Below are 22682 nucleotides of genomic sequence, written 5' to 3'. Positions count from 1 at the left end.
TCGCATGGAGTGAGATGATTGCAAATGATGACCTTCAAATGTTGAAGGAGTTTGGGGGAGGGGTGTACTGAATGTTTTCTTGTAGGTCTCATTCAGCAACATGTATTTACAGAGGTGAGAGTGCTAACTACTTGGCCATGTGGGAAGCCTCTAGTTCTTATCATTCCCTATTTAAAGGCATCTGCCTCTAACTGAAGCAACTGATATTATCTTCTGCATACCTAGTCATGTCATAAGTTCTGTTACAAAGTTTAGACAGGGATGGCAACACTGCAATGTTGGATCAAACAACAACCAGTATCATTGTGTGTTTGACTATGCTAGCGGAAAGGTGAATTTCACTGCAAGTCGAATGGAGTGGGGTGTATACGAGAACCATGTGGCAGCAATCGCACTGCACAAAGTTGGCAAATCACCATCTGACATTTTCAACACCCTGAAAGAGCTGAATATCAGCAGGATGTTCGTGCATCGGACCATCAACAGATACTGTGACACAGGAACAATTGAGGACCGCCCCAGAAAAGGTAGACCTTGCAGCGTGAGGAGCCATTAGCTCGTGAAAGCAGTGGCGGCACGGATTCGACAAAATCCTGTCAGGAAGCAAGCAGTGATGACTAGAGAGCTGAATATTTCGAAAATGTCGATCTCCCGTGCACTCTGATGTGACCTCGGACTCCGCGCTTATCGACGAAGTACTGATCACTTCCTCACTCCACAGCTTAAGCTCCAGAGGGAGCAGAAAACAAAAAGACTCCTTCAGTGTTAAGCAAATGGTGGCCATAGGAGGATCCTTTTCACAGATGAAAAAATCTTCACGATTTAAGTCTTACAATTGTCAAAACAACCGTGTTTATGCCTCGACATCCCAGGAAGCTCGTGAAAACATGCCACGGATCCTCAGAGGCCATCATCCCGCCTCAGTGATGGTTTGGGGGGGGGGGGGAGGGAGTTTCGTACAATGGCACAACGGACTTCCACTTCTGTGAACCTGGTTTGAAAACATCTGCAAAAGTGTACCAAGCAACAGTGTTGGAGCCACTTGTGAAATCATTGACCTTCCAGCTGCCCTGACCTCAGCCCATTGGACTACAGGTTGTGGTCCGTTTTGGAGGGCATGGTCTGTAGGAAGAGGCATCCAAACCTCAAGCGTTTTCTTGTGAAGGCAGTGGCAGACTTTCCCCTCGAGACCGTGCATGCTGCGATAGATGACAGGCCTCAGAGATTTCGGGTCTGTGTGAACGCCAGCGGTGGCCATTTTGAACAGTGATTGGTGCTCTGTGTTGACAAGACCTGTACCTTTGTAACATCCAAATATTAATACATTAGCTTGCTCAATGTGCCTGTAGTTCATTATTAACTTTGTAACAGAATTTATGACATGACTAGGTATATATAAAATTGAATGTATGTGTGTGGGTGTGTGTGTGTGTGTATATATATATGTTTGTTCCGGCATAACTCTCGAACGCCTGGAGCAATTTCAACCAAACTTGGTACATGTATCACTTGCAATCTGGAAATAATATTTTTGGGGTGGCACACCCCTGGGATGGGAGGGGGTGACATGTAAAAATAATCAAGAACGGCCAATATTAAATTCCCCAATATTAAATTCCCCAGAAAGAGACATCCGTGACTCTATGCAATCCAGCACAATGATAGTGTTTGTCGGTTTGTCTAACATTCAGGCTGTATTGCGAATGGAATCCATAGTTTTCGCGACACTCCCAATGCGGTTTAACTTCAAGTTCATCACCTATCGGCATGGGGGTGAGAGGGGCTGAAAAATAAAATGCCACAACTGACCTAGATTAGTGTCGAATCCATAGTTTTCGGAGTCGCTAGGCTAATTGGTGACATTCACGATCACATTTAAAATTAGTTACATTTTACACTGTAGTTAGAATTCATTATTTTCCTGTCTAATACAAGATTGGGATAAATAAATACCCAGGCAATGCCAGGTAATCAGCTAGTCAAAAATAAATTCATATACCAGTGTATCTGTTGATGAAAATATCTTGAATTATGCATAAATTATTCGCACTGAGAATTAAACATAATGCTGCTTAAGCCGTAAAGTGAAAATATTTATAATACCTTTAAAGCAGTTAGAGCCAGTGGTGTCTTGTCCCTTGGGGCTTCCGGGGCTTAGCCCCTGAAGAAAAACGGACGTATTGAAGTAATTATCAGTCACCATAACGCATAACTATCACACAATCTTAAAAGGCGATTTTTACCCACATAAGCTGCTGCAATGGATACGACAGCGCTCCTAGCGGCATTGATGTCAATTATCGGTCTCCGGAGCTCGTTGCAAAGGAGGCGTGGCCTACGCTACAGTGAAGGTGACATGCTAGCAGATAGAGAAGGGGAGAGTGCAATGGGTTTGAGTGCTGAATTCGGGGCTAGTTCCGTCGCGTCGCGTTCGATCTCGCGTGTTGTACTGTAATGTTGTGGTGGCTTTTATTCGCTATGAACAAAGTGGATTTCTTGTTGGCAACGCCATTTCAGATGTTGAGTGACCAAGAAAAACTTGTTGTTAAACAATTAGGTCCTGACTATCCGAGTGTTACAATAATACAAAATCACAAATCACAATCATGCTCTTTCAATCCAGACTGTTACAACAGGAAACCATTGTTGACAGCTAGCGAGATCAAGAAAACTATTTTGTTTTAATTGCCTTTAGTTTGGTGGTGATGCTTCATGGACAGTTCATGGTATAAGTGATCTCAAACATCTTTCTGAAAGAATTAAGTCACATGAAACTAGTTCTTCGCATATTGGAAACTCTTAGTTGAGTTTGTTTGGAAAGGTTGATGTTCGAACACAAATTGATGAAGGATATAGGCTGTCAATTACAAGACACAATGAATTAGTCCGGAAAAATAGGCATATATTAAATAGAATTATCGATTGCTTAAAATTCTGTGGTCGACATGAACTTGCTCTACGTGGACATAGTGAAAGAGAAGAATCTTTAAACAGATTCCTAGATTTAGTAAGTGAAATTGCTAAGCTAGATAACAGTTTGCATGAACATTTAGAGGAATCCAAAGTAAATAAATACACATCAGCCATGATACAAAATGAGTTGTTAGACTGTATGTACCAGGTTTACAGTGAGGCCCTCCAGGAGGATGTAAACAAAGTGATGTTTGTGTCTGTACAAGCGGATGAAACCAGCGACATTTCCAATAAGACACAATTGTTATTGTGATTCGTTTTGTTCAGTGTTCGCAAGTAGTAGAGCATTTTCATGGTTTCGTGCAACTGACTGACAGATCTGCATCAGGGATATTCCAATGTATATTAGATGCATTAGAGCAGTATAAACTAAAGGATAAATTAGTTTCTCAAACCTATGATAGTGGATCTGCATTCCGAGGGGTACAGCTTGGAGTCCAGAAACTTGTAAGAGATGTTTATCCGTGTGCATTGTTATGCACACCAACTCAATCTAATACATTTCCTTGAAGATGAGGAATTCATTTTTTCTTGGATATATTTAACAGGATAATGCCCTTCGTCGAAATATTTTACAATATTTTGCAGAAGAAAATTACAACAATGGTACACGTAAAGGAACATATTCGTAAATTTCTTGCTGACATCAGTGATATTAGGAATGAACTGGCCAACTCTTCAGATGATAGTTCTGTTCTGTGTTAACTTGTTGAAGAAAAGCAGTGTTAACAAAACAGCATGCGCTATTGAGTGCTGTGATATAATTATTCATCAAGCCGAAGCCAATTTGGTACAACTGAACATTTGGAGTGTTTCAATTTAGTTGACCTTGCAAAATTCAATGACTGGAGGATGTCTGATTTTCTGGATGATTCGTGTAAGAATTGTGCCAAATATTATCCCTTCATAGAAGAGGGAAAACTAAAGAGTGAACTTCATATTCTTTATTGTTGTGAAGAGTTTAAAAACATAAACTCTATCAGTACATTGCATTCATTTTTCATTGAAAATAATTTGGAGGATACCTTTTCAAAAACAGTAAAAATGAGAAACATAGTTTTAACAACTCCAGTGGCAACAACTGAATCTGAACAATGTTTCAGCACATTGAAGCGTATTAAAACCTGCTTAAGAAATGGACAGACTCAATGCCTTGGCAGTGCTTACAATATAGAAAGAATACATTGCAAACATAGAAGGCTTCAACGAAAAAGTAATAAAAAAATTTGCTGAGCAGAAGAGCACAGTTCTTGTTTAAATGAGAGTCAACGTTGGTAGAAAGGTATGTTTCACAGCAATACCTGTTTCTTTTGTAATTCATTTGAATTGTCAGTATATTTTAAATTCTTTAAAAAATAAGTCCAGTTTTGTAGTTCATGTGAAATGTCATTATGTTTTAAATTCTTTAAAAAATAAGCCCCCGCCAAATTTGAGGCCACGAGATGCCACTGGTTAGAGCTAAATGTAATACACAATCTTAGGATGAAGATTCAAGGAGAATGGCAATAAGATGGCATGAACACGATTCGGTCATTATAAATTTTAACCCAAGAATAGGTTTGTCAAACCGCATCATCGACGAGAAGCTTATGAATAAAAAGAGAAGGGTTTTAAAAAGAGTGACGGGAAACATAGCTTCGTTCATTGCGGAAGAACACTGGAATAAATTAAATAATGAAAATGGTAACGTAGACTCACCATGGAGTTTTCTATTTCACAAGTGGAGTAGGCCAACATCTTTAAAATTTAATGTAACGGAAGACATCAGGAATCTCTGTAAACGAGATTTGTTAATTGCGTGATATTTGGAATTTATAATTTTTAAAAAATGTGATAAACTTTTTTATCTAAAATAATAGTGAAACAGACTGCTTGTTTCACAGTTAACAGGGTAACTACTTACCGGGAATTCCATGAATTCTGGGAATTATGCGTGAATTATTGGCTCCGTGAATTATGCTTTAATATTACTCCGTAGACGTGAAAAATTACAACTTTTATTACTCCAAATCCTATTGAATTTATACATATTCATAAATGCCCTGAGGCAAGATTTTCACAGTTGAGTTTAATTTTTATCGAGGAAGGAAAATAATGTGTGAACAATAAAACAGAATTCTCTCGATCTGTTTACTTTGTTACTGTCCTTTGTAGAGCAATCTGACAGATGGAAGATTATTGCAAGATAAGATTTCTTGAAGATGATTAGGTAGATTTGAGTTTGAAATTCTTACACAATAAACAATTTCTCGCAGGTTAGAATATATACCATAACATTTGTGTGACTTGTGTTTGTAAATGTATTTCGAGTCTGAGTATGTGAAATGGCAAATGTAAACTAAGGACCTCAAATTAAATGTTTTAAATATACTGTTTAATTAAATTAAATTAGAATTTTTGGATACATTGGAATCACACACACACACTTCATATTGTTACTATGTTCATGTGTGCATATCACTATGTTCATGTGTGCATATCAGTGGCGTAACCACAGTGGGGCAGGGGGCATTGCCCTCTCCCCCAACCTTGAATGGAAATGAATTCTAAGGAGGGCAAGGGGGCAAACATTGCTGGCCAAGGGAACCTACAGAGGGCACAGAGGGGCAATTATCCCCCTCAATTTCAAATTTTATGCAAATAAAAACATTTCATAAAATTTTCTTTCTCGCTTCGCTTGTAATACCTGCTTTTCTTAGTCTCGTCAAGCTTGGCCCTGGCTGCCGAACAATCTAAATGATAAAAGTTGTAAAAGAGAGAATGCCATGACGCCTCATGAAATAACTTGCACCTTAGTAAATCAATATTGTTTTCAGTTTGGGAATATATATATATATATATATGTATACAGGGTGTTGCAAAATACCTGTTACAACGCTTGGGAGGTGATTCTACAAGTAAAAACAAGGAAAAAATGTCATGTGAAAAAATGTCGAAATCGGCACCGTTTGCGAGTGACAGGCGTGCGAAAATCGCCTCACACCATGTGTAAAGTACAATAACTCAAGAAGGAAGAAATATAGCAATGTCGGAATAAAATAATACAAACAAAATCGTACCTGGTGAATACAATGGTGCATCAATTGAGGCCCAGTGTAAATTGCGCAAGGGGACTCTCAAAGAAAGTGGGGAATCCCCTGATGGAAAATACAAGAAATTTACTACTATCTTCTACATAATGTTGAGATCGGAATGTAGCCAGTAAAAAATGGCGACGTATGTCCACATGTCCCACTACTGCTGGGACACCGTCCCACACCCGGGAAATAGGAAAATAACTGCAAATCTCCTGTTGTACACGGTTCACATTGCGGTTCGAAGAAAAGAAACCAATTTGTCGCATGTCTCACTACTGCTGGGACACCATCCCAAATGGAAAAAAATACTGGAAAATCATAAAAAAAAGTTTTCAATCCCTTAATGTTGACACACTACTTTGCAGTACGAAAAACAAAAGTTAAACAATGGCCACATGTCGTTAGGCTGTACATATACTACAAGAGAGCTCTCCAAAGAAAGTGGGTAATCCTCGAAGGAATGAAGACGGAGAATGGCGAGAAAACGCACACAATGGCATGTAACATTTCCAGGCACAGCACATCTGGAAGGGATTCCACTGAGAAGCGCACAACCTCCGCACATGCAGATCGACGGTATGAAGTACAGCGATATCCAGCATCTTCACTCGTACCTTTCACTAAAGGACACTATGTGGTGCTGATAGGGGCTCACACAAACACCGGTATACTCAGAGACGTTGTTGAAAATGTCCGCCATTGACTTCAAGACAAAGATGGCATCGGCGAAGCACTGATTGTCTGGTACGTGCAAATACCTCTGGCATGTCACCAATTGTCCCAGCAGCGGCACTAACACGAGCAACGAGATCCTCAGCACTTTCCACAGGGGTTTCATACACAAGCCTTTTCATTTCTCCCCACACAAAGAAATCCAGTGGTGTGAGGTCGGGGGAACGAGGTGGCCACGGTAAAGGTCCACCCCTGCCAATCCAACGATCGCCGAAAATATCGTTGAGTAAGGCTCTGGCTCCCCGGTCGAAATGTGCGGGGGCGCCGTCGTGTTGAAACCAGATACGTTGTCTACCTGCCAGTGGCACGTTTTCCAAAAGTTCAGGTAATACGTCATGTAGAAACACCCGATAATTCCCACCACACAAAGTAGATGGCAAAATGTACGGGCCTATCAAGTGGTCACCTACTACGCCACACCACACATTCACTGCGAACCTATGTTGATGATGGCGCACAATGATTGCATGCGGATTGTCCATATCCCAGACGTGGCTGTTGTGGCTATTGAACATGCCGTCCCTGGTGAACATTGCCTCATCGGTCCACAAAACTATTGTTGGGAACTCTGGAATGGAAAGAGTTTGTTGCACGTACCATTGGCAGAAATCCATGCGTAGGGGAAAGTCCGTGGGCAGTATGTGGTGCACCTTATGCAATTTGTATGGGTGCAATCCCTCCTCTCGAAGAACGCGGAACACATTGCTATGGTGGGTTTGTTGAGTACGAGCAATGACACGTGTGCTGGTGTCAGGACGGTCTCGTATCGCGTCCAACACGTCCTCTTCAAATTGCACAGTGCGCACAGTGCGGGGTCTTCCACAATCCCACCTACGGGGTAGTAGAGATCCAGTTTCACGCAGTCGAGCATCAAGTCTTTGAAAGAGTGCATGTGCTGGTAATCGCCTATTGGGAAAACGTTCGTGATACAAACGACGTGCTTCACGGCTGTTTCGGTTTGCCTCTCCATAAACGAGATGCATATCAGCAAGCTCGTGGGTAGAGTACTCCACCATTGTCTTGTTCGAGAACTGCCCAGAAACAGGGGCACTTTCCCTCCGAGTGACGGATCACAACTACCGTGATTAGCACCCACGTAATGTCACACAGGTGTCCACGCAGTTGTTGCAAACCGAGAAAGAACACGGGAATACGTACTCTACGTACAGTATTCCTTAGCGCAATTCAACCATACACACACGCCAGACTAAACTCCACGCTGCGAGACGCAGAACAAGACAGGAAAAACAACGGTCGACTACAGTCTCTACGTAGTATCCACCAACACTAATACGTAACAGGTGACCTACACTCACAGCGCCTCTAGTGGAGCTTTCTGTACCAATTAGCTGAAATCAATCTGAGCGTAATTTGACGGCATAGCGTCATTTTCGAGTGAATTTCCTATTTCCCGAGTGTGGGACGGTGTCCCAGCAGTAGTGGGACATGTGGACATACGTCGTCATTTTTTACTGCCTACATTCCGATCTCAACATTATGTAGAAAATAGTAGTAAATTTCCTATATTTTCCATCGGGATTCCCCACTTTCTTTGAGAGTCACCTTGCGCAATTTACACTGGGCCTCAATTGCTGCACCATTGTATTCGTCAGGCACGATTTTGTTTGTATTCTTTTATTCCGACATTGATATCTTTCTTCCTTCTTGAGTTATTGTACTTTACGCATGGTGTGAGGCGATTTTCGCACGCCTGTCACTCGCAAACGGTGCCGATTTCGACATTTTTTCACATGACATTTTTTCCTCGTTTTTACTTGTCGAACCACCTCCCAAGCGTTGTAACAGGTATTTTGCAACACCCTGTATATATATATATATATATATATATATATTATGTTTTCTTGTCCACTTCACTCGCAATATGATTGTTTTCTGTAATGCATTGTAAATTACCAGATAGAGAAATAAGACTTAATGGATTTTGTCTTAAACGCATGAACAATTGGTGGGAGGAAAAGGGGCATGCACATTTGAGAGACAATTTATATAATTTTTGCTGTTCGTTTGTTATGATGTGGATGAATTTATTATGTAATGAATATCAATAATAGACCTATATGTTGTATATATACCAATGTATATGTATTAAAGAAACTTTGAATATGTACACAATTTAGTGTTGGCATGTATTTTCTTATTTTACATCACTCCATTTTGAATGTGTGTAAAACGTATGTTGTACATGAAAGTTATACATGTTATATGTACAAAAAGAATAATACTCGGAATGCATTTATCATGCATTTTCTGCCATTCAAAAATACAGTTTGTGTACTTGTTTTCCATTATTAATGAATGTGAAATTGAAGAGTTTTTTTTTTAAAAAAAAAGGTTTAAAATAGTTTGTTCCAACACAAATGCTTTAACACGGACTTCTACCCCCTTTTTTGTGTAATTTACGAGGATGTTAAAGTCTTTGACACTACCACTACTACTAATAATAATAATAACAACAATAGATATAATAATGTCATTATTATTATTATTATTGGTACGTTTATCCTGGTACTTGCCCCCCCCCAAAAAAAAAACGTTAGTGGTTGCGCCTCTGGTGTATGTGTGTGGGTGTTAAGAGGCGGTAATAGGCAATGTTGAAATAGAGAAAACATCCGCTTGTGGCCTTGAATTTTTTGAAAATTTGCCTTAAAAACCGGGAATTATACTTGAATTTTATCATGGTCCTAGAGTAGCCACCCTAAGTTGCTATGATACAACAATGTAACATTGAGAAAATCCATTATATAACTGATTCTTTTTGGTTGAAAGTTTTTAACCATTGTTAGAACTATTTTTAATCAAACTGAAAATACATGATGAAGGGAGTGTGTGTTCTCCTGAAACGTCACAACAAATTGTGTTTTTATGCTTTTAACAACTGTAGACTACAGGAGATATAATCTTAGGAAGTCAGAAGAACAAGGAAATGTTTAAACAACTTATGTTGGTTTTTTTTTGTATAAAATTAAAGGTACATTATAATTATTCATATTAGTAAAGTTGTGACGTTCACACTTTTATTATTGCCTCCTTTCAGGAGCGTTAGCTTATTAACTTCCTTATATTTCTTCTTCCTCTTCATGGTTCTGCTGGCTCGGCATCCAAGCATGTTAGATAGTTGACTTTAATCTTGCTGCCAAAGTTCGAATCCTGGCAAAGACATAGCTGTTCTTAGTGAGTCTCTCTTTGTCTCTCTCTTCATCATTTTCATCTAATGATTGGTTATCTTCACTGTCATGATTTGCCAAAAGTGGCAGTAAAGTCATGCTAAATAACAAAGATGCAAACAAATTTTGGTTTTACAATAATTTTTTACCAAACCTACAACGACTAAAGAAATATTTGGTGTTTCTAGCTATGACATTCTACACGATGAATTTATATCGAGTTATGTCCAAAAAAATTAAATCATATGAATCGTTCATTTCTATATTTGGTTTGTGGGGCTACGTAGATTGAAACAGTTGTTCTAAACTTGTCCATGATTACAGTTGATATTAAAAAAATTTGCAACATTTTAAAATTGTGTGTTCAATACAGTTGAAAAAAATTTGCAAAATTTATTGGACCAGTAAGGCTGTGGCAAAATACGTAATTTTCATTATCGTGCAAATTATGAAAGATTTAATTTGTACATATTATTCTTAATTGGTAATGTACTTGCTTAAATCTATCGTTTGAGACACCAATGATAAGCACTTTAGGAAGCTTTACTTTTCATTCATTTGCAATAGAAAATTAATGTGTATGAGGTACTTATATTCATGACAAACTCTTGATTGACTCCTCTATGGTTTTGATGTGACCCCTAGTTAGTATTCATATTCGTTGTTCCTCCTGAAGAAACAGGAAACAACCATTTATTGTATTTGCCTTAGAAGCTCAAATACCTTGTTGCTAATAAATAAATGAAACAAAAAAGAGCAACAATGGTAAGGGGATTAGCATCTAACTACCCTTTTCCTAGCCATAAAGGTGTATTGAGTGTGGTTTCCTTTTGGCTTGGGATACTTGGTAGTTGACCTATAAGGAGACAAACTTCTGTATGTGTTTAGGACACACTATTTTTGACCCAAAATTGGATGAAGAGGCATCAAAGATAACTAATTGTCATACGTAATTTAGAGCAATTTAATCTTCATTAACACTGCATACTTCATAAAAACAACCAGTATGTCCAGTGTCTTTATTTGTGTAGTGTAGTAACAACACTTTCTGATCTTCATTTTCTTGCAACTTAAATTTTGAGGTGTAACTCACTTGTACTTAGTATTGCTTCAGAGTTTCGTTTTCCTTTGCACTGTGGACTTTGTTCTTTTCCCTGTATGAATTTTTTCGATCCTGATTTCTGAGAGACTGTGAGTGTTTTCCCAAGAATTAGACATATTGAAATGCCGTACTTCATCCCTATAATAACATGGTATCAAAATCTTGATTTCACCAAAAGTGGACTTTTTTTTTTCTTTTCCCTTTATATGTATAAATTTTAATAGGCCCAGGCAGGGTGATCCCAAGTAAAGATTATTCTGACAATGTCAGTACATAACACGGGGCTATGGCCCACCCACCCTCAAATGAATGGGTACCTGAGGGTAGAGGAGACTGGAGCATGGTGCTGATCACATCACCTCCAATATGGCCGAAGGCACTCTACTTCCGTACTCATGTGTGCCTTCATGGCTCTGTGCAATGCACAGGGAATAGTTTCATATATACATTTGCTTCAAGCAGATGTTTATGTCATGATTTTCTAAAGTATAAGGACTTCTTGCTTTACTCCGAATTTTCTTACTTCTGTATTTCATATTTCAGCATATGAAGTTTATTGTAATTGGATGAAAATTATTTTTATTTTTGTTGTGAAAAAATCAGAAAAGAACAGCCCACTTGCAGTTCATCCATGCAACAATTGGTGCAAGTTGCATGGACACTAGTGTGTATCGAAAAAAGGTCTATTTTTTAAAAACAAAACAAAAACAGAAACATACATTGTGCAAAAGTTGTGTAATATCACCAAAACATCTCGCAAAAAAATTTAATCCTTTTGAAGGATTTACCGCACCTCAAGAGAGCTCTTTAACTTGTATCAAAATAAAGGTAGTGCAGCTCTTCGCTTGATGGAAACTGCAACTTTTGTGGAGAAATTAAGTATTGAAGGTGGTTCTAGCTATAAACAAATATAGTAATGAGGCCACTGTGTATGCGTGCACACGCTCGCACATGTGAGTGGTGTAACTGTAAGGTGGTGTAATTCTGCAGATTGCACCAACCCAGTACTCACCACTTGGAAGTGGCTGCCAGCGAGTCCCACCCCACCCACCATCCACTTGTCTCTCCCCGTCCCTGTTACTTTACTTCTTTCTTTGTGCAAAATAATCAGATTTCTTCTCAATAGATTGTAATTGCTTTCATGCAAGTTTAGATCTGATATAAGCACATCTTTCTCTTTCACCAGAAATAGAATTTGAGGTAACGCCCACTATTCAAACATGTTTCTCAATTGATTGCATTGACTTGGGAGGTGAGCAATTGCTCTTTCAGCAATATTGCAGTCATTCTGCATCTTGATTTTTTTCCCGTTAAATAATATAAAATTCAACATATATTTTCCAAAATATATGTAAAAATTTTACACCTTAAATGCATCATATTTAATCCATTAGATGAAGAAAAGAAAGTGTTTAAGGGTATTATCGAAGGGAGGGGGTGGTAGAAATATCCACCTCCAAAATTTACACGTGGGTTCTGGGGGGGGATTCTTAATTAAACGTTGGGGGACAGTATCCAACTCTAGGTCTTAGATTATGGCGAGTATTTTAGTTAGAGGGGGATTGAGCATTAAATTGAGGGGATATCCAATTCTTCAATATCAACAGTAAGTCTAAAATTAACTTGAAAATTAGGGTGGTAGGATTGAGTATTAAATTTAAAGGGGGAGATAGGAAGCTTTTGATAAAGTGTTACATCTTACGTTGTCAAGGGATTTCTGTAGTGGAGAGAGTTCGAACATTAAATTACGGAAACTGTATTTAGCGACGTTTCGATTCCGAACGTGCCAAAAGAGAAGCTGGAAAAGACTAATTATCTCGGAATCCTAAGAAAGTATACTGACACTCCATTAAATTAATATTCTTGAAAGCCTGCAAAAAGATGAATGTAAAAAATTTCTTGCTTCGCTCGCATTAATGTGTTGCAAGGATTCGTTTTTCTTTCGCGCTTTACTGAGGTGAATGTGAAGTTTTATACTATAGGTGCCTTACAAGACATAATCGACTTTCTTATTGGTATTATGCATTAATAACATCCCTTTTTCAAATATGATGCTTAGTGTTGGTATACTGCTTAATCTAAACCAGGTGTGCATCGTTTGGAACAATATATATATCGAATACGCATTTCTAAGTTCTTGTTACAGGAAAATTTTACTTTAACAAGTTAAATTTGCACTATAAAATCCACGTAATTATTGTTATGGGTTACTAAAGTAATTATATTTACCCCAAGAAAGCTGGGGTCAGTCGGTAACGCGTTTGACTACCATGCTAAAGGTCCCGGGTTCGATCCCCGGCCGGTTCAAATCCGGGAACTTTTCTAACGTTGGAAGCGGCCCCGGCGCTCACCCAGCGTCGAATGACATGGGTACCTGGGGGAAACCCTGGGGGGTAAAGGCGGTCAGGGGCGTGATGCTGATCACATCACCCCACTCACGACCGGATCAAGAAAGTGTGGGGCGTTACCCCCACCCCCTATACGCCTTCATGGCGTGGTGCTAAGCACAGGGGAACACTTTACCTTTACCTTTTTTACCAAGAAAACTGAGGGGGGGGGTGAGTTATTTGAAAGAGGAACCTTATTATATTATCGCCCTGAGCTTTACTTTCTGGGGATTACTATATGGTTTGGGTGCGCGAATAATATAATTTGGGGGGGACCTATGACATGATTTTTTTGGGGGAGATTGCGCCATTGGCCTTGGGGGGGGGGGGGGCGGGATGGGCACCCCTGCTAGAAATTATGGGTAACCGAATTACTTTCTGAGTAACTGTAACTGAGCTGCTTCAAATAAACAACTCTCCAAATACTGCAAGTACCCAAGTTTCGAAACTGCAATAAGTCTTAGGCTCGTCTTCGTTGTTAATTGACAGCCCCTATTTCCGAGTAGCATTGAGCATATCCAACTTGTTCGTTCTGACAGTCGAATACAGCTTCATATTTTTATGCATGGTGTAACATAAAAAAAAGGAGGAAGCGCGGAATAATTTCCTCACTGTCATGCAAGGAACTACGTCTGTGGCAAAGGAATAGATGCGATTAGAGCGGGCCAAAACTGTTTCTCGCGTGAAGCAAATTGGATTGGATTGATTTGTTGTTTTAAGTCCACTTTATGCACAGTAAGGCTAGTCGGGACTGGACCTACAGTTTAAAGTGGGATCCGAACCACTTGTGCCTCCACCGGGTATCGAACCCAGGACCCCTTGATTACAAGGCGACGACGCTACCACTGCGCCATCGGGGAGGCCCTGCGTGAAGCAAATGAACCTCCGTCCGCCAGGAATAAGTTGGCAAAAGAGCCAGAGTGCGATATTAAATAGCGGGGAAATTCATCAGCGATAAAGAACAAGATACTGCCAATATGTTCGTGCTGAACAGTTGTGCGTCAAAATATTATTTATTTTGTTTCAGTACATACAAATAGGGTTTCAAATGATACATAGGCGTAAATCGGTCGCTTTGTGGCTTCACTTTTAACGCCGAGACGATGACAAAATGTGTTCGAAATATACGAGCTTGAGGATCCAAGTTGTTGCCTCAACCAGAAAGCCCAATTTCACTTTTAAAGTTGCAAAATTTTCCTTGTTCATCCTCATTTTTCCTTCACAGAATAAAAATCGTGAACCCAAAACTTAAGTTGTAATTATTAATTTTATTATTAGAAGTAAACATTACTATTTCCATTGACTCGTAGAAATATTAGGATGGATTGAGTGAAATTACAATGAAATACGAAAATTCATAAACATTAGGTATAATTTACTGTGATATTACAATAATTAAAACAGTTGATAATGGAATAATTCTTCCGTTCTTTAAAATTTGAAATATGCTAGGTAGCCTATTTGGAGGGGAACCAATTGCGAGATGAAAGAAAGGAAATTGTATTTCACAGTATAAATAGTTTGAGGCTTAGTATGTGAGGCATCGTCAAATTTCCATGAAATTTCTTTTTTACCTTTTTACCTAAAATTCTGCCTGGATTTCCCTGCGCCGAGGGGAATTTCCCTAAATGTGACAAACCTGCGCCCTGATTAGCCTTCAAGGATAAATTGTTAGGCACGACGCCTGTTTCTAGTTTTCCACTGCTCTAAGTCCTATTCGTCCTGGGTTCGAATCCCGGCCTGGGCATGGATGTTCTTTGTGCGTTCCTTCATGAATAGCATCATTCATCCTCACCTTCGTGATTAACCAAAAGTGGCAGAAATGCAATGTAATATGAACCAAATCAATCAATATAAGCCCTATTCATTGCTCGTTGGTGGCAAGGGTCTGGTGCTGGGCACATACAGCTGCTAGCAGACGCTAAAACTAATTGCTAAGAGGAAGAGTTCCAAACCTGGCCCTAGCGACTGGTAGCAGCTGGGTGTGCCTCGCACCAGATCCTTGATTCCAATGCTTTAGAACAGTGGAGCCCTCAATCCTAACAATTGTACTCGTAAATAGCTTTCTATTTTTTAAAATTTTATACGTTAATTAATATGTACCCTTGAAATTTCATATTAATAATTAAAAAATGGCATAATCGTAGAGAGCATTAGTTCGATGATGTCTTGGCTTGTTGACAAATATAAAATGGGGTTTAAATTAGTTGCAGCATAAAGCGGCTCTGAGGTTCACCCAGTCTCAAATCAGTGGGTACCTGGGGAAAGGGGGGGCGGTTAAAGGCGGCCGGAGCGTAGTGCTGATCACATCACTTCCAAAATGGCCGAGATAGAGAATGTGTGGGGCCCTACCACCAGACCCCCCTAAATGTACCTTCATGGCACGGTGCTATATAAGTAGTGTATATGGGCCGTTTCAAAGTCGTACTTAGTAGGTATTCTTTTTTTTTATCAATTGAATATCACTTTTTGACATATTTTGACAATTTTTTGTCGATGTTTTAGCGTTTGACGATTTTTCAGTGCAATTTTCACCGCATCTCATTTTTTTCCCACTCGTACTTGGTAGGTATGCATTTGTAGCCTCTTTTTTATCAATTGAAAATCAGTTTTTGACATATTTTGACAAATTTTTGTCGATGTTTTAGCGTTTAGCGATGTTTTTGTAAAATTTCCTATTTTTCCCTTTTTTCCCACTTGTACTTGGTACGAATGCCACGATTTTACGTGATATAACTTAACCTATTCATTTTTTTTTCGTGCTAAACTACACGAGAGCCTCTACGTGCTTTGACCTACTTTAGAGTAGAACTATAAAGACAGAGCTGCAACCGAAAGTGAGGCTCGAAGTGAGGCTCGGTGAGGCTCGACTTAATAGTTTGCTCTTGTAAGACATAAGCCTTATTTTCTCGCAGTGTTGCCAACATTTTACTCGAAATAAAATCACCAAGGTTTTTTTCTTGGTCTAACCTATGTTATTGAACTGCGTCGTCACGTCCAAACCTGCATGACTTCCGAACACTATTGGTTTTATTCATATTTTTTCTTACGTATAGGTGTATATGATGAATCCCCAAACAGATTTTTCCTAAGTCTTACTGTTTCCAAGATAACCCCACTTCCGGTTGCCATTTTGGATTTCTGAACATAGGTTCTATTCATGCTTTTTCTTACGTATAGGTGTACCTGATGAATCTGCAAACAGATTTTTCCTAAGTCTTACAGTTTCCAAGATAACCCCACTTCCGGTCGCCATTTTGGATTTCCGAGCATAGGTTCTATTCATATTTTACTTACATATAGGCGTACATGACGAATCCGCAAACAGATTTTTCCTAAGTCTCACCGTTTCCAAGATAACTAGTAGTGGTAGTGGGCGGTTTCTGCGCCCGAAAATGGGGCTCGGTGGGGCTCGCCAAACCTCAAAAACTCACTTTCTCTCCACGTTCCGCGCCTCATTTATTGCGCTGACGATGTTTCACAGCGTAGAAAACAGCACCAAAACATCAAAAACTCACTTTGATTATTTGGAGCTCACCAAAACCTCAAAAACTTATTTTTATTAATTGAGGTTCACCAAACCTCAAAAACTCTCATTTTCTCTCTCTGTTCAGCGCCTCATTTATTGCGCTGACACAACGTGATGAGTAAATAATGCAGTCTCTTATTCTTGAAGGATGAATGCACCTTATCGTAATTTTCCAAGCCCCGGTCTAATGTTTGTATATCGTGACCTTTGTAAACCTCTCTCTCGGGAACGATGTGCCACACACACACGCGCGCGCGTGCCTATATTGTGACGCAAACAAACAAACAAATAATATTTTTTTTAAGATTCTTGCCCCCTAACCCCACTTCCGGTCGCCATTTTGGATTTCCGAGCATAGGTTCTATTCATATTTTACTTACATATAGGCGTACATGACGAATCAGCAAACAGATTTTTCCTAAGTTTTACCGTTTCCAAGATAACCCCACTTCCGGTCGCCATTTTGGATTTCCGATCATAGCTTCTATTCATACTTTTTCTCACATATAGGTGTACACGATGAATCCGCAAACAGATTTTTCCTAAGTTTTACCGTTTCCAAGATAACCCCACTTCCGGTCGCTATTTTGAATTTCCGAACATAGGTTCTATTCATATTTTACTTACATATAGGCGTTCGTGGTGAATCAGCAAACAGATTTTTCCTAAGTCTTACTGTTTCTAAGATAATCCTACTTCCGGTCGCTATTTTGGATTTCCGAACATAGGTTCTATTCATACTTTTACTCACGTATAGGCGTACGTGATGAATCCGCAAACAGATTTTTCCTAAGTCATGAATTGGAGGGTTCTATGGCAACTTATATTAATTCTCGTAAGAGAACAGAAAACACAAAAAAAAAAAAAAACAATACTGTGGTCACTACAACAAATAGTCTTCTTCAACCCCTATCCAACAAACCAAAAAAAAAATCATCATCCTAACTAGAACCATGTAACTAACATTGTGATGACTCATATTAAATACCTCTTAATTGTATTACTTATAAGGGTATACTATTGCACAACGTTTTTGCAACAAGTTATTACGTAACATTGTGATGACTCATATCTAATGCTCTTCGTTGTATTAACTATAAGGGAGTAAACTATTACACAACATATTGCAACAAGTTATGACGTAATGTGATGAGTCATATCTAACGTGGCGTCTTCTGATTGGTTAATTATTACAGGTGTTTTCAATACGGTCCGCATTTTTATTATATAAGACGGCATACACTGCAGATCAGTCAGTCTCGTGAGAGCAGCCGAAGAGTACGGACGTCCTGTCGCAGCGCTCCTCGTTTTTTTGTAAAAAAAATAGGTATTTAACTTTCTTTGAAGTTACATACCATCTATTATTTCAAGTTTAAAGGTGTTTCACGTGGTTTTTTATAGTAATTTCGACCAGATTGAATTTTGACGTGATCGTGCATTTTCTATTTCACCTCAAGAAATTCTATATAAATAACATACCTGAAAATTGTATCGCTATATACTAGACTTTTTGATTTCTGTGATTTTCGAAAAAGCAATGGCATCCACCACCAGTTTCAATCGTAAAAATGATAAAACTGAATGTGTCACTTGTGGGAAGCTAATCTCAAGGAACAATTTATCGGTACACAGGGCAAGATGTAGCGAAACAGGTTCGAGAATTAATCGTTCGTCACCTTCTAAGTCTTGTGCTCGATGCGGAAAGATGATCAGCATTACAAATTTAAGTAAACACCTCAAAATTTGCAAACCATCGACCGAACAAGGAACATTGAAAAGAAAAATCGATGATCCAGGAACCGAAGCTTCCACTTCCAAGCAAATTAAATTATCCAATGAACCCAAACCAATTAGATCTGCATTCAACGACCAACTCCAGGATTTTTCAATTAAGTCAGAACCAGGCCGTGACATCCTTAGTTTCTTGGATGAAACGAAAACATCTGTACTAAATATTTTGAAAGATAAACTTGAAAACAACTCTATAAAAGTATATGTTGTTCTGTTTTCCAAATACGAGAAAGTTGATGGCACAACGAGTATTTTTTATCATCGTACATAAAATCAGACTCTTTATTTTGCTGACGTCGAAAATTTGGACAACTTCTATTATAAAGTTTCCAACGAGCTGGTTAAGAAACATGACGATTTCGAGGCTAAAGGGTCGGGATGGTCTCTGTGTGGAAGTCCTCACACGTTAACCGTTTACGTGAACCGATTCTCGCCTCTTCGTGCATCCAGCTACGTCCCTCTTCCACCGAACATTCAACACAAGAGGGCTGTGTTAAATATACAGAACAGCGATAACAAGTGTTTTCTCTGGTGTGTGTTGGCTGCACTGCATCCTGTTTATTGCAAAAATAATCCAGAACGGATTTATCATTACAAGCAATACGAGTCCGAATTTGAAAGTGTAATGTCTGACATCGAATACCCGGTGACATTGTCGGATATAACAAAGTTCGAAAATCGTGCAGGAAAACGCATCGCTATTAATGTATATTCTTTTACGTCAGATAAATATCTTGTGCACCCCGTCAGGATAAGCGATATCGACGATGACGATGCTCGTGTAATAAATCTTCTTCTAATTTCAAACGAGGATGTTCATCACTACACGCTAATTCGTTCAATGTCTCGATTACTAGAAAGCCAAACAACCAAGCATGAACATTACATCGAAGTTTGCCCGAGATGCCTAACCACGTTCGACGATCGTGACCGACGTGATCATCAAAATCTTCATAGTCGTCAAATTGCTATCGAGAAACTTGCCGAACATAAAATTTATTGTGGTGACAACAGACCGGCTAGAATGTTGATGCCCGAAACGAACGAAGTCGAAGAATTCAAAATGCACAAGGCATTGTTGGAACATCCCGCAATCATCGTCGCAGATTTCGAGGCGTTCCTCAAACCACTCTCCTACTGCGAACCGGATCCCGAACTTTCCTCCACAACGGCGCACCAGCTTCATCAACCTAATAGTTTCGGCTATGTTGTTGTGCGACGTGATAAAATAAATGAAGCATATATATACCGCGGGCCAAATGTAATCGAACACTTCCTGGAAAAAATGGTGGAGGAGGTTGAGGTAATTGGTAGCGTACTGCTTACATCAAAACCGATGGTACCTTTAACTGAAAATGAACTTCAAAATTACAATTCCACTGAGGTGTGTCCGGTATGTGATCAAAGTTTCACTGATGAGAACAAAAAAATATTCCACCACGATCATTTCAGCGGAAACTACATAGGTGGAATTTGCAACACGTGCAATCTTAAAATCCAGAAACCTAAATTCATCCCCATATTCTTTCACAACGGAAGCGGATATGATTTTCACCACCTGGTGAGACATCTTGGCTACGATCCGAAACGTATAGGTGTCTTGGCCGAGAATGAAGAACGCTACATTAGTCTCAGCAAGCAAGTGTCGATTCCGGGAACGAAAACAACAATCGAGATGCGCTTCCTGGATTCGTATAGATTTCTCTCTGCCAGCCTGGATGCTTTAGCGAACAAACTCACCGACGATCAATTTAAAATAACTAGAGCTAGTTTTCCCAACGTAGACATAGAACTCGTTAGACGTAAAGGGATTTATCCTTACGAATACGTTAGTGATGGTTCTAAATTTAACGACGACGCTCTCCCACTTCCAAGAGAATTTTACAGCAGACTCAGAGAGAAAGGAATCACGGACGAAGAATACCAACACGCGCAACTCATGTGGGAGAAATTAGAATGTAGGACACTCGGAGACTACCACGACGCATACTTAAAATTAGACGTGACGATACTTGCGGATGTTTTTCAAGCGTTCAGGAAAACGGCAACGAATATTTATAAATTAGATCCAGCGTATTTCTACAGCCTACCGGGATTAGCGTGGTCGGCAATGTTATTCCAGACAAAGGTCAAGCTGGAACTGATATCGGATGTTGACATGTTGCTATTTATCGAAAGAGGGATACGAGGTGGAATGGTGCAATGCGTACAGAGACATGCAAAAGCTAATAACGTACACATGAAAGAAGATTACGATTCAAATCGAGCATCGAATTACATCTTCTACGCCGACGTTAATAATCTCTACGGACATGCCATGGTTCAGAAACTTCCTTACGGGGGATTCGAATGGTTAGATCCCACTTCGATAGACATTATTCATTTCGACGATAGCGAGTGTGGTTTCTTCGCAGAGGTAGATCTCCAATTCTTTGACCACCTGCACGACACGTTTTCGGATTTGCCTCCGACTCCCGAAATCAAATGTCCACCCGACTCGGTTCAAGACAAGCTTTTGTTAACATTGGACCCTAAACAGAGATACGTCGTCCACTACAAGAATCTCCGGTTTTTGATTGGGAAGGGTGTTCAGATAGTAAATGTTAGAAGAATACTAAAGTTTAAACATTCCACGTGGTTAAGACCTTACATAGAAACTAACACACAACATAGAACAGCTGCCACTTCCGATTTAGACAAGGACTTCTTTAAATTAATGAACAATGCGGTGTACGGAAAAACCATGGAGAATGTTAGAAAGCACGTAGACGTGAAATTAATTTCCGATAAGAATAAATGTCGGAAGTGGATAGCCGATCCTAGATTCAAGTCGAGAAAAATTTACAACGAGAATTTGGCACTTTTCAATCTAGATATAAAATTGATGAAATTCAGAAAACCAATTTACGTTGGCGCAACGGTTCTCGACTTGTCGAAACTTTACATGTTCGAATTTCATTACGACGTGATGAAACCCTTCTACAATGATAAGATATCACTTTTGTACACGGACACCGACAGCTTCATTTACAGCATACAAACACCTAACCTATACGAAGACATAAAAAATCCTTCCATGCTTGAGTATTTCGATACTTCTGCGTATCCTCAACCCAACAGATTTGGGATTCCATCTCGTAACAAAAAAGTCCTAGGTAAACTGAAAGATGAATGTAACGGTGATATTATTGTCGAGTTCGCGGGTTTGCGTTCGAAGATGTATGCCATGAGAACAGAAAGTAGCGTCACGAAGAAAGCAAAAGGTGTGGGCAAGAATACGGTGGAGAACAAACTCACCTTCCACGATTACATCAATTGCCTTTACTCACAATCGACGATACTAAGTATAGAACAAAGAATCCAAAGTGTAGACCACGTGATTACAACAAACGAAGTTAGGAAAGTAGCATTAGATCCGCACGACGATAAAAGATGTATTTTGTCTTGTGGAATCCACACGTTGCCTTGGGGACACTATCGTTTAGAAAATAGTAAAAATTGTAGGCAATGCAATTGAAAAAAAAATAAACTTAAATAACTATAACTAAAATAAAAAAAAACTTTGACTGTCTCAAATTATCACATACACAATAAAAAACTAGCAATTACAATGAATCTCTTTGGTTTCCGAAAGCAAACAATGGAGACTGTACACCGCAAGGCAGATCATGAATTTCTACCTTCCATGTTATCTAAACTCAACGGCCTGTTGATCAATCAATTTTCAAAACGTTGCTCTTCTTGCTGGAACAGGGACGATTTCGGATTCGCGACGATCGACGTGACGAGGAAACCCAACGACGGAAAATACAGAAACAAAATCAGCGACTTTCAAAACGTTGCAACGTTGTGAGAAACGTTTCTCACAACGTTGCAACGTTTTGAAAGTCGCTGATTTTGTTTCTG

General features: G+C 39.3%; 1 protein-coding gene and 1 long non-coding RNA gene across 2 annotated transcripts in view; one reads left to right on the top strand and one right to left on the bottom strand.

Annotated features, from left to right (window-relative positions):
• The window catches only part of bs (serum response factor blistered), a 136148-nt gene that overhangs the window by 63860 nt on the left and 49606 nt on the right, over positions 1–22682 (top strand). The window lies entirely within an intron of this gene.
• LOC145985838 (uncharacterized) overlaps positions 1–22682 on the bottom strand; it is a 55082-nt gene that overhangs the window by 7136 nt on the left and 25264 nt on the right. The gene's annotated exons all lie outside the window — the stretch shown is intronic.

The sequence above is a fragment of the Lepisma saccharinum genome, chromosome 3, assembly GCF_977018435.1.
Source record: "Lepisma saccharinum chromosome 3, izLepSacc3.1, whole genome shotgun sequence".
Taxonomy (NCBI): Eukaryota; Metazoa; Arthropoda; class Insecta; order Zygentoma; family Lepismatidae; genus Lepisma; species Lepisma saccharinum.
Note: the sequence above shows the minus strand (reverse complement) of the source record. Positions and strands in the feature narration are given on the sequence as shown.